General features: G+C 30.8%; 1 long non-coding RNA gene across 2 annotated transcripts; it reads right to left on the reverse strand.

The window, feature by feature from the left end:
• Positions 1 to 898: 898 nt before the first annotated feature.
• LOC130960425 (uncharacterized) lies at positions 899 to 5163 on the reverse strand. Of its 2 annotated transcripts, XR_009079099.1 has the most exons (4): positions 4687 to 5163; positions 3957 to 4185; positions 3678 to 3870; positions 899 to 3571 (listed from the first exon to the last, which is right to left on the reverse strand). It is a non-coding gene; the product is annotated as an uncharacterized LOC130960425 (long non-coding RNA). The 2 variants fall into 2 exon arrangements; XR_009079098.1 differs by lacking the exon at positions 4687 to 5163 and having other exon boundaries at positions 3957 to 4653.
• Between the last annotated feature and the right edge of the window lie 3992 nt (positions 5164 to 9155).

Below are 9155 nucleotides of genomic sequence, written 5' to 3' on the forward strand. Positions count from 1 at the left end.
ATAAAATTTTTGCAACTAATTCCGTAGCAAACTTTACGGGTAATGAAAGTCGCAACAAATTTTGCAACAACATTTACAGCAATATAATTCAAAACAAAATTCTCAAAAAAGTTGATTCGCAGTTAAATACACAATAATTTTCTCACAACTAAATCATCAAGAAACAAATTCACAACAAATTATTTCGCATAAAAACTAAAATTTGCAAATTTTATTGCTACAGATTTTATTGTAAATATGACCCAATTTAAACTTTTTGTCAAATTACCTACAGATTCTGTTACGAATATTTACTTGCAAACTTTTTTGCAGCAATAATCACTACTATATAATTGACTTTTATTAACATTTAAAAAATGTTACCAAATTATATTAAAATGTTAGCTATGTATATTAGTAATATTTTAACAAATGTTAAATATACCCTATGTTACTAAAGTGTTTTACTAATATTTTTCTAAAGATTTAATAACATTTAATAAAAATGTTACAATAGATCTTCTATAGTAATATTATGAGAAATGTTACAATAGATCTTTCCTAGTAACACTTAAAGAAATGTTATAAATGATATATTTTGTAACACTTAGAAAAATGTTATCATAGATATTTTTTGTAACACTTAGAAAAATATTACCATAGATATTTTATGTAACACTTAGAAAAATGTTACCATAGATATTTTTTGTAACACTTCAAAAAATGTTACAAAAGATCTTTAGTAGCATTTTTTTATTTATATTATACTATTTTTTATTTTATATTATACATAATATAATATACTAAAATTAATTACTACAACATGAAATATTTCATTAAATTCACAAAATAAAATTTTTATAGCCTCTTTCATTAATTAATAATCATTGTACAAGTTTGCTTCGTGATGCAAATAAAATGAAAAAGAAAAAAAATACTTATAGCACTTAAATTCTATGAACATTCCATATAAAAAAGAAAAGAAAAAGTGATACAAAGTACATAAAAAACTTAGTCCTTATACTAATCCTAGAAAAATGTATTTATCTCCCTGACTAGCTCAACGCTGCACGACTTGTTACCATTCCCTTAAACCAGTCAACCAAATTCATCTAATGCTCATCAAATAAAAAGGCAACAAGAACTCATAGTGGGCAGAAATAAAACCTAAAGAAAAGTAATCATGGAATCACCTCTGCAGTATGAAATTCCAAGTTTTCACCTTCAATTTCTACAGCATTATTGTCACCAACTGAACTTTGCTTAACACTCCTTACAATTTCATTATTGCCTAACTCTTCAGCAAGCAAAAAGGTATTGAGCCGATCGAAAGATACCACAACTTGGATAAGAATAGAGAGAGCCTCAGGGGTCATGCTAACTGGTTCTGACATGATCTTCAATGTTGCAAGAACTGTGAAAATTGTCCCTGCTCCAATGGAGCACTATGGAACAAAACACATCCTAGGAAGACAACAACATAAACAATTGTCCTATATACAAATTCATGTAGCCTATTTACAATTTTAAAACTGGAAATTGTTCGAAATCCTATCAAAGCTCACTTTTTGGATAACGATAACACCAAAACCCACAAGATGCCAACATATATACTCATACCTAAAATTCTCCAATATCAAAAGCTGTGTGATTTCCTTAAACAATTCTTCATTAAAAGTAGCAGACACTTTCAGATCCTTTACTAAGATTTCTACATTCTTGGACCGGTCAAGACTACCAAAAAGCAATCAACAACAATCTTATGAATTTGGGAAACAAATTTTGGAAAAACAAACTCCTATGTTCTACATGCTTTTTTATGTAAAAGTCTCTGAATTTCAAACTTCAAATTTGCAAGTTATTTTTGTGATTCCAGTTTTCCTATTCCCTTTCTAAGAACATTATTGATAAGAAAATTTATTAATTTTTCATTTCTAAGATATAAATTAGTGCAAATTTATTAATTTCCCCTACTAAGATATAAAATAGATCTATTTCCCTTTTAGTTTTGACATTTTGTTCTGCAAGTTTGTTAAGAATATTAAATATTCTATATATGTTTCTTATTTTAAGTATTTACTTACTATTAAATATTTGGGTCTATCTATTTCAATGGAAAAATAATTGAACTTACATCAACAGAGATACAGTTCATTATGCTTTTGCATTTGAAAAGATACACCTAAGAAAATAAAGTTGTATGGGTCAATCTTGTGATTTTATTTTGTCTCGCTCCCTCAGATGACCCCTTCCATTTTCTTTAAAGTAAAAAACAAAAGCTAAAACCAGAAAAGTGAACCATACATTTCAGAAACGTTCCTTTATTTATTTCCTCAGTCCCTTTAGCCTTCTGAAGAAGCTTTTAGTATCAAATTAACTTCTATTAAGTTTGCTGATGAAGTAACCATACAAGTTCAGTATATCATCTAGTACTAGTAACTAAGCCAATAAATCAGAAGGAAGGGATTTAACAAGAGCATACCGACATTTCATTCCAGTTGGTAACTGAATCTGTCAGAAACGTACTTTCAAGTTTCAAATCAACACAACTGGCTAACTCATCAATGACGTGTCACTGGGACTCCTAGGAATTAAACACTGTCAGTCTTCCATAAAACCAAACTGCAATATTTTATCAATCATTCAGAAAATCATGTACTGTCAGTCTTCCATAAAACCAAACTGCAATATTTTATCAATCATTCAGAAAATCATGTTCAGGTCATGGAGCAAGAAGAACAAAATAAAAGCTATATTCAAACTGCAATTTCAGGCGACTCAGGTAACACTCACTAAGGCATAACAAAGTTTTTATGCCATCTTATCTTATACTAAATCGAAAAATGGGGTTTGTCCCAGCTTTTACTCAAAATATATTTACCAGGAAGTTTGAAAGATACAGTGGATCTCATAGATAGTTAAGGAGTATGAAAGCTAAGATACACTGGGCTGTCTGGGCATGTCATGCCTATGAACAGATTCTGTATACAATATCTTACCTTGTTCTCTTCTCCTTTCTATCAGGTACCAAAGATGAAAAAGGCAGCACTGATGATAGCTTTGATTCCAGATGGTGCTGGGAAGCCAACAGTTAAACTAGAAAAAGTTTCTATCCAGGTTGGATCATGTTTATGGGATAAACCAATTTTTGAAACAATTAAATTCGTTAGAGACACAAAATCAGGAAAACTACAGGAAAAAATCTATCATTTTTTCATTTCAACTTTAACCTGTAGACTTGTAATTGCATACTATATAGTCTACCGGACTAGGACGTCGAATAGAGGGTCTAACTTTTATCCTCCCCTGCAGGGATTTTCAAAATCTAGATTTCTTGGAGAAGCCTCAGTTGACTTCCCTGATTTTGCTGCAAAAACTGAGCCACTGACTATATCTCTACCCTTGAATCATTAACTTGTTGCCAGTGACTTTCAAAGTACACTTGTAAATTTTTAGATAAAAAAATATATATAATGCTTAAAGGAAGTTAATATTTAATATCATACCTGTCAAAATTGGATAATTACAACTATTCTGCACCAGCTTGCGCAACATGTTCATTTGATCCTAATGAAGTACCTTGTTCAATGCACTGGAAGACATCAAATTATAAGACCTTACTGATGAAAAGGAAAACAAGAGTAATTTATGATGTCAAGGAAACGCTTTCAGAAACTTTTGAAATATCAGCGACTCACTTGTGCAATGTCGAAGAGAGACAAAATTTACTAAGCAAAGATAAATTGCAGCATATGATTCCAAGCTCAGACAAAAATTCTGCAGTCATTTCTTCTTGGTTCTCTCTTGTCAGCTTCTTAATGGCAACAAAGGTTCCATCTTCCAATTTTCCTAAGTATACCTCTGCATACCCTCCCTCCCCAATTACATTATCTGCCAATAACAACAATAATTTTTTATTTAACGAGTAAACTACAATTTCTGACCATGAAAAATGTAATAAACTAACACAATCATACCATGGCTGAAGTCATCAGTTGCAGCCTGGAGTTCAGAGAGAGTGAAATTCTTCCATAAAGATTTGAAGTTAGCAAACTGAATCCTATCTAACCCTCTTACTCTTCCTTCTAGTTAACTTAGGAACATTCTTTTTAAGAAGGTGAAATGGTTGAAATGGCATCTGTGAGCCTTTCTTGAGAAGCTTGAAGAAACCACGCCATTAGTTGTTAGCATTAGAACCACCACTTCCTGGTAGAGCCTCAGAATCAGAAGTTTAACTGGTTCTGACATGATCCTCAATGTTGCAAGAACATTCTTAAAATTCTTTGAGGCATTTCATCAAACAATTTAAATGCACTCCCAAAAGCACAAACACAAGAATGTGGTATAAGAATGTTGATTGATTAAGTGATTAATTAAAAAGAAAAATGTGGTATAAGAATGTTGATATAATAATAGAAACCTTGACTTTTTGGCTTTTCCTGAAGTAAACGAGATTTTTAAAGAACACAAACACAAGAAACATTAAACACAATTTTTTATTGTATCACTTAATCCAAATTGACAGTTATTTTGAAATGGAGATAGTGTTGAAATAAGAAATTTACCAATATGTATCTTCTGGAACAGATTAAAACGTCAATTAATAGGACAAGCAAACAATTAATCAATCAAGCAATTACAATTCACAATCAAAAAGAGAGATAGAGAATCATGATCTTAGCAAGGAAGGGAAGTTTGAAGTATTACCGTGATGGAATGGCAAGGGGAATTCAGTCCAACAATCAGGTCGCGTGGAAATTTCCTTGACGAAACGAACAACCTCCTCCATCGTACCAGGCACCGCGTCGCCATCGTCGTCGACGTCACCTTGCCATTTGTGGTCGGGCTCCAGCTGGAACAGCTGAGAGGTGAGTTTGGAGATCCCCGGACGGCTCTGTTGGATGAGAGAAGCGATAGAAAGTTCTTGAAGCTACTACTGATCTCCTCCAGGTCGTTCCAAATTCCGGTGAGAGCCTGCGACGGTGGCGAAGACGAGGAATTACGCGATTGTGGTTTCGATTTACGAATTTTGAGATCGATGAGGCGGAGTGAGAGATCGGAGAGGTAAAACAAGAGATGACTGAGGAAGAGCAAGAGGTGGTTTCACAACATGAGAGTGAGAGTGAGAGTGAGAGTGAGAGTGAGAACGATTGTGAGTGGTTTTTGCAAGGGGATTTCATGGCATAAGAGTTTCGATTTTGAGAGCTATCTAAGAATAGGTAACGGTTTTTGTAAGTTTTTTAAAAATTTAATGGTATTTACTAACGTTTGAATATAAATGTTACCTAAAATTTAATTTTATGATAATTACTAATATTTATTAAAATGTTAACGGATAAATTTAGGATAAATGTTACTAAATGTTTATAGTGTAGTAGTGAATTTGCAAATAATATTTTTTACCTTCTGGTACAAAAAGTAGCTACAAAATTTGCTGCAAATTTTGAAATTTGGACTGAGTAAAACTTTGGCATATTATCCATGCATGATAAATTTGCAACAAAATTTCTGAAAAAACAAAATTGTAAGTGATATCCGCAACTATTTTATTGTTTTTAAGTAGTGGACCCGCACCTTGTTTTTATTTCATTTCTTTTCAGCATTTAGGAGAAAAATTGTAGTTTTCAATAACATGTTTGTATTGTTAAAAATATAGTTTTTATATGCCTTCTACTATTAATGTAAGATTTTAGAAAGTAGAATTTCATGGTATAGTATTATAATTTTTATATATAACTAAAAAATTTATAGTTATATCCTTATTTATTCTAAAAGAAAAATTTTTAAGATTTTAAAAATTGAATCGATCATCCAGATGATCAGAATATTCTAGCTATTGATTTATTAATTTAAAGATTCAATAAATTCAATCGTAGTTCAACCAAAATAAACATAATATAATAATATATAAAATTATAAATAAAAACACAAAGATATAAATATATTCTAATATATAAATTTTAAAAATATAACATCAACCAAAATCTCATCATCCAATGAAAATAAGATTTTGAAAACAAAACTGGCACTACAACATTTTCAGGTTGAGACAACATTTAAAAAGTGTTGCCTAAAGGCTGACAAAAAGTTGCTTTTGATCAATGGCAACACTTTTGGGCTTAAGGCAACGTTTTTTGTCGGCGTTGCATATGCAGCCGTTGCCTTAGATCAAGGCAACATTTTTTTGTTTCAAAAGCAACGCTTTTGAGAGCAACACTTGGTAAATGTTACCTTTGGTTGAAAAACAACAACACTTCAAAGGTGTGTTTGAGACAACACTTTTGCAGTGTTATCTCTTCTCTCGTATTTTGGTCACTATTAAAAAGTGTTGCCTATTTGCAATAAAATGCAACTCTTTTACGTGTTGCTTATAAGTTGGAATTTGCAATCCTTTGAAGTGTTGTCTATTTACAATAAAATGCAACTCTTTTGCGTGTTGCTTATAAGTTGAAATTTGCAATCCTTTGAAGGATTGCCTATTAGTTTTGAATATGCAACCCTTTAAAGTGTTGCCTTTTCTTTTGGATATGCAACCTATACAAGTGTTACTTTTTCTTTTGGATATGCAACCATACAAGTGTTGTCTAATATTCAAAATATGCAACTAATAAAAGGGTTGTCTTTTTGATAAAAATAAAAATTATTTTTGTAATAAAAATATAAAAAATAAAATTTTTTATTCATACATGTGTAATTATTTTAATTAATAAATAAATTTGTGCACAATAAAAAATAATTATAAAAGAGACAAAATAACTAATAATAAAATTCTAATTAAAATAGATATTAAAAAGTTCAATTAGTATTTCTAATACATGTTCATCAATAATTCTCAACAAAATAATAAAATTCTTGTTTAACAATAATTGTGATAACAAAATAGTAATTAATATTTATCAAAAAGATGTCAATCTATTTACATATTTTATATCTATGCTTGACTTTGTTGGAACAATCTGATAGTGTGTGGATCCAAAATCAGTGCCAAATGAAAGCTTTTCGGTAACATAGAGTAATGGTATGATGAACTCAAAATCCTCTTGCCTCCACCGAGTCCAATAACTGCTGCAGTAGCCATTGTTATACTCCCCTAATAACTATGTGCGAGTAACATCAAACTTCCCTATTAAGGCAATAATTCTTAACCTGTGTCAGCTGAAAATACAGGTGTCAGAAAATTCCCAAATTGTTCTAAGTTCTAACCATATGATTATCCATAAAATAGCAAAACAACACTAATAGAATAAAATCAAAGGAACAAAATAATTCAGGATCCATATACTTCAATTTTTTAATGTAGAATCCATTGAAACAACTGATAAAGTTACAGCATATAAAAGCAGAAGTTTCCAAATGAAAAACAAACACATAAATGAAGCTACCATGAAGTAAGATGGTAGAAGACAGAAAAAGTAAAGGCCAAAAATGTTGATAGTCCATTCCCAATAAATGATAAATCACAAAAGTTACTGCAATTTTTCACTACAATAAATATGGCCTTTAGCAACGCCAAATTTCGCAACGCCTTAAAACTGTTCTCTTAGATAGGTTTAGACAACGGTTTTTTAAAGTGTTACTGTTGAATTCAGTTTTTCATCAATTTCTAGCAACAAAATAAAACCGTTCTCTTTGATTATTTTAAAGAACGGTTTTATAACCGTTACCATGATTTGGCTTTAAACAACGGTTTTTTATTGTTGTTTAAAGAATTGTACAAAAGAAACGCATTAAAACCGTTGCCAAAATGCTACACTTTAAAACCGTTCCATTAGATGGTCTTAGACAACGGTTTTTATAGTGTTGTTGTTAAAGTTCATTTTTTCATTATGCTATAGTAACAAAATAAAACCGTTCTCTTTGACTATTTTAAAGAACGGTTTTACAACCATTACAACAATTACTTATGAAACAACCATTTTCTAATATTATTTAAATAATTGTACAAATTAAACAATACTAATAAAAATAATTTCAAATAATTATATAAATTGAAACTATTTTTCTATAAATACTGAATTTATAAAATACTCAAAAACTATTGTTATAGATAAATAACAAATATTATTTTAAAAAAATAAAACTAAAATAAATTTATTATAAATATTATATATTATTATAAATATATAAAAAATATTATATTTTGAACACATAAGGCTAAAATAAAATTATAATAAATATTATATATTTTTATTATAAATATATAATAAATATTAATATAAAGAAATAAAATTAAAATAATTTTAAAATAAATATTATATATCTATTGATTATTATATAGCAAATATCATTTTTGAAAAAAATAAAATTAAAATAAATTTATAATAAATATTATATATTTTTATTATAAATAATTATTTTGTTATAACAAATATATATTTTTTGTTAGAAATAATTATTTGAATTTAGCAATAGATTGATAAATAATATTTTTAAATAATTTTAATATAATATATTAGATTTTTTTGGTGATTATAGTATATTAGATTTTAAAATTATTATTCTATCTATCCATTTTTATCAATATATCTATTTTATCTATATCCTCTTATAAAATCTCTCATTCCTAACTAAATTCCCAAATTAAATAAAAAATCCTAATTTCCAAAATTTAAAACCCTAAACACCCCCCACTGAGCACACAACCCCCACTCATAAACGTAACACATACACACACACGGACAAGAGAGGAGGAAGGAGAAGAGGACGCCGCCGGCGGGTTAGGTGCCGCCGTCGCCGTCGTTGCCAAGCCCGAAGGAGAAAGAGAGTCCGCAAAGGGAGAGTGAGGGACGGAGAAGAGAAGCCGCGCTAACCCCGCAACGCCACTGCGTCGTCGCCTCCGTTGAGCGGTCGCCATCATCGTGCGAGAAAGGAGAAGGAGCCGTCGAGGGGTCGCTGAGCCGCTGCCGTCGTCGTCGCGTTCGTTTCTGTCACAGAAGCTTCCATTTCCGTCACTTTCATGTTGCGGAAAGAAAGAACTACGCATGAGTCAGGGGCCAGGGAAAGGGAGCCACCGCCGTTGCATCCTGGCTACGCCGCCGTTCAATTCGTTGTTTCATCATGGCCATGGAGAGGAACGTGAATGGAAAAGGAAACAGGGAAGCTGCTACTTGGGATTTGAGGAAAACGGCTCTGTTCTGCCTCGCCTCTAGGTTCTGCAAGTTGCCGGAGTCCTCAGC

The sequence above is a fragment of the Arachis stenosperma genome, chromosome 2 (assembly GCF_014773155.1).
Source record: "Arachis stenosperma cultivar V10309 chromosome 2, arast.V10309.gnm1.PFL2, whole genome shotgun sequence".
In the NCBI taxonomy this organism is placed as follows: Eukaryota; Viridiplantae; Streptophyta; class Magnoliopsida; order Fabales; family Fabaceae; genus Arachis; species Arachis stenosperma.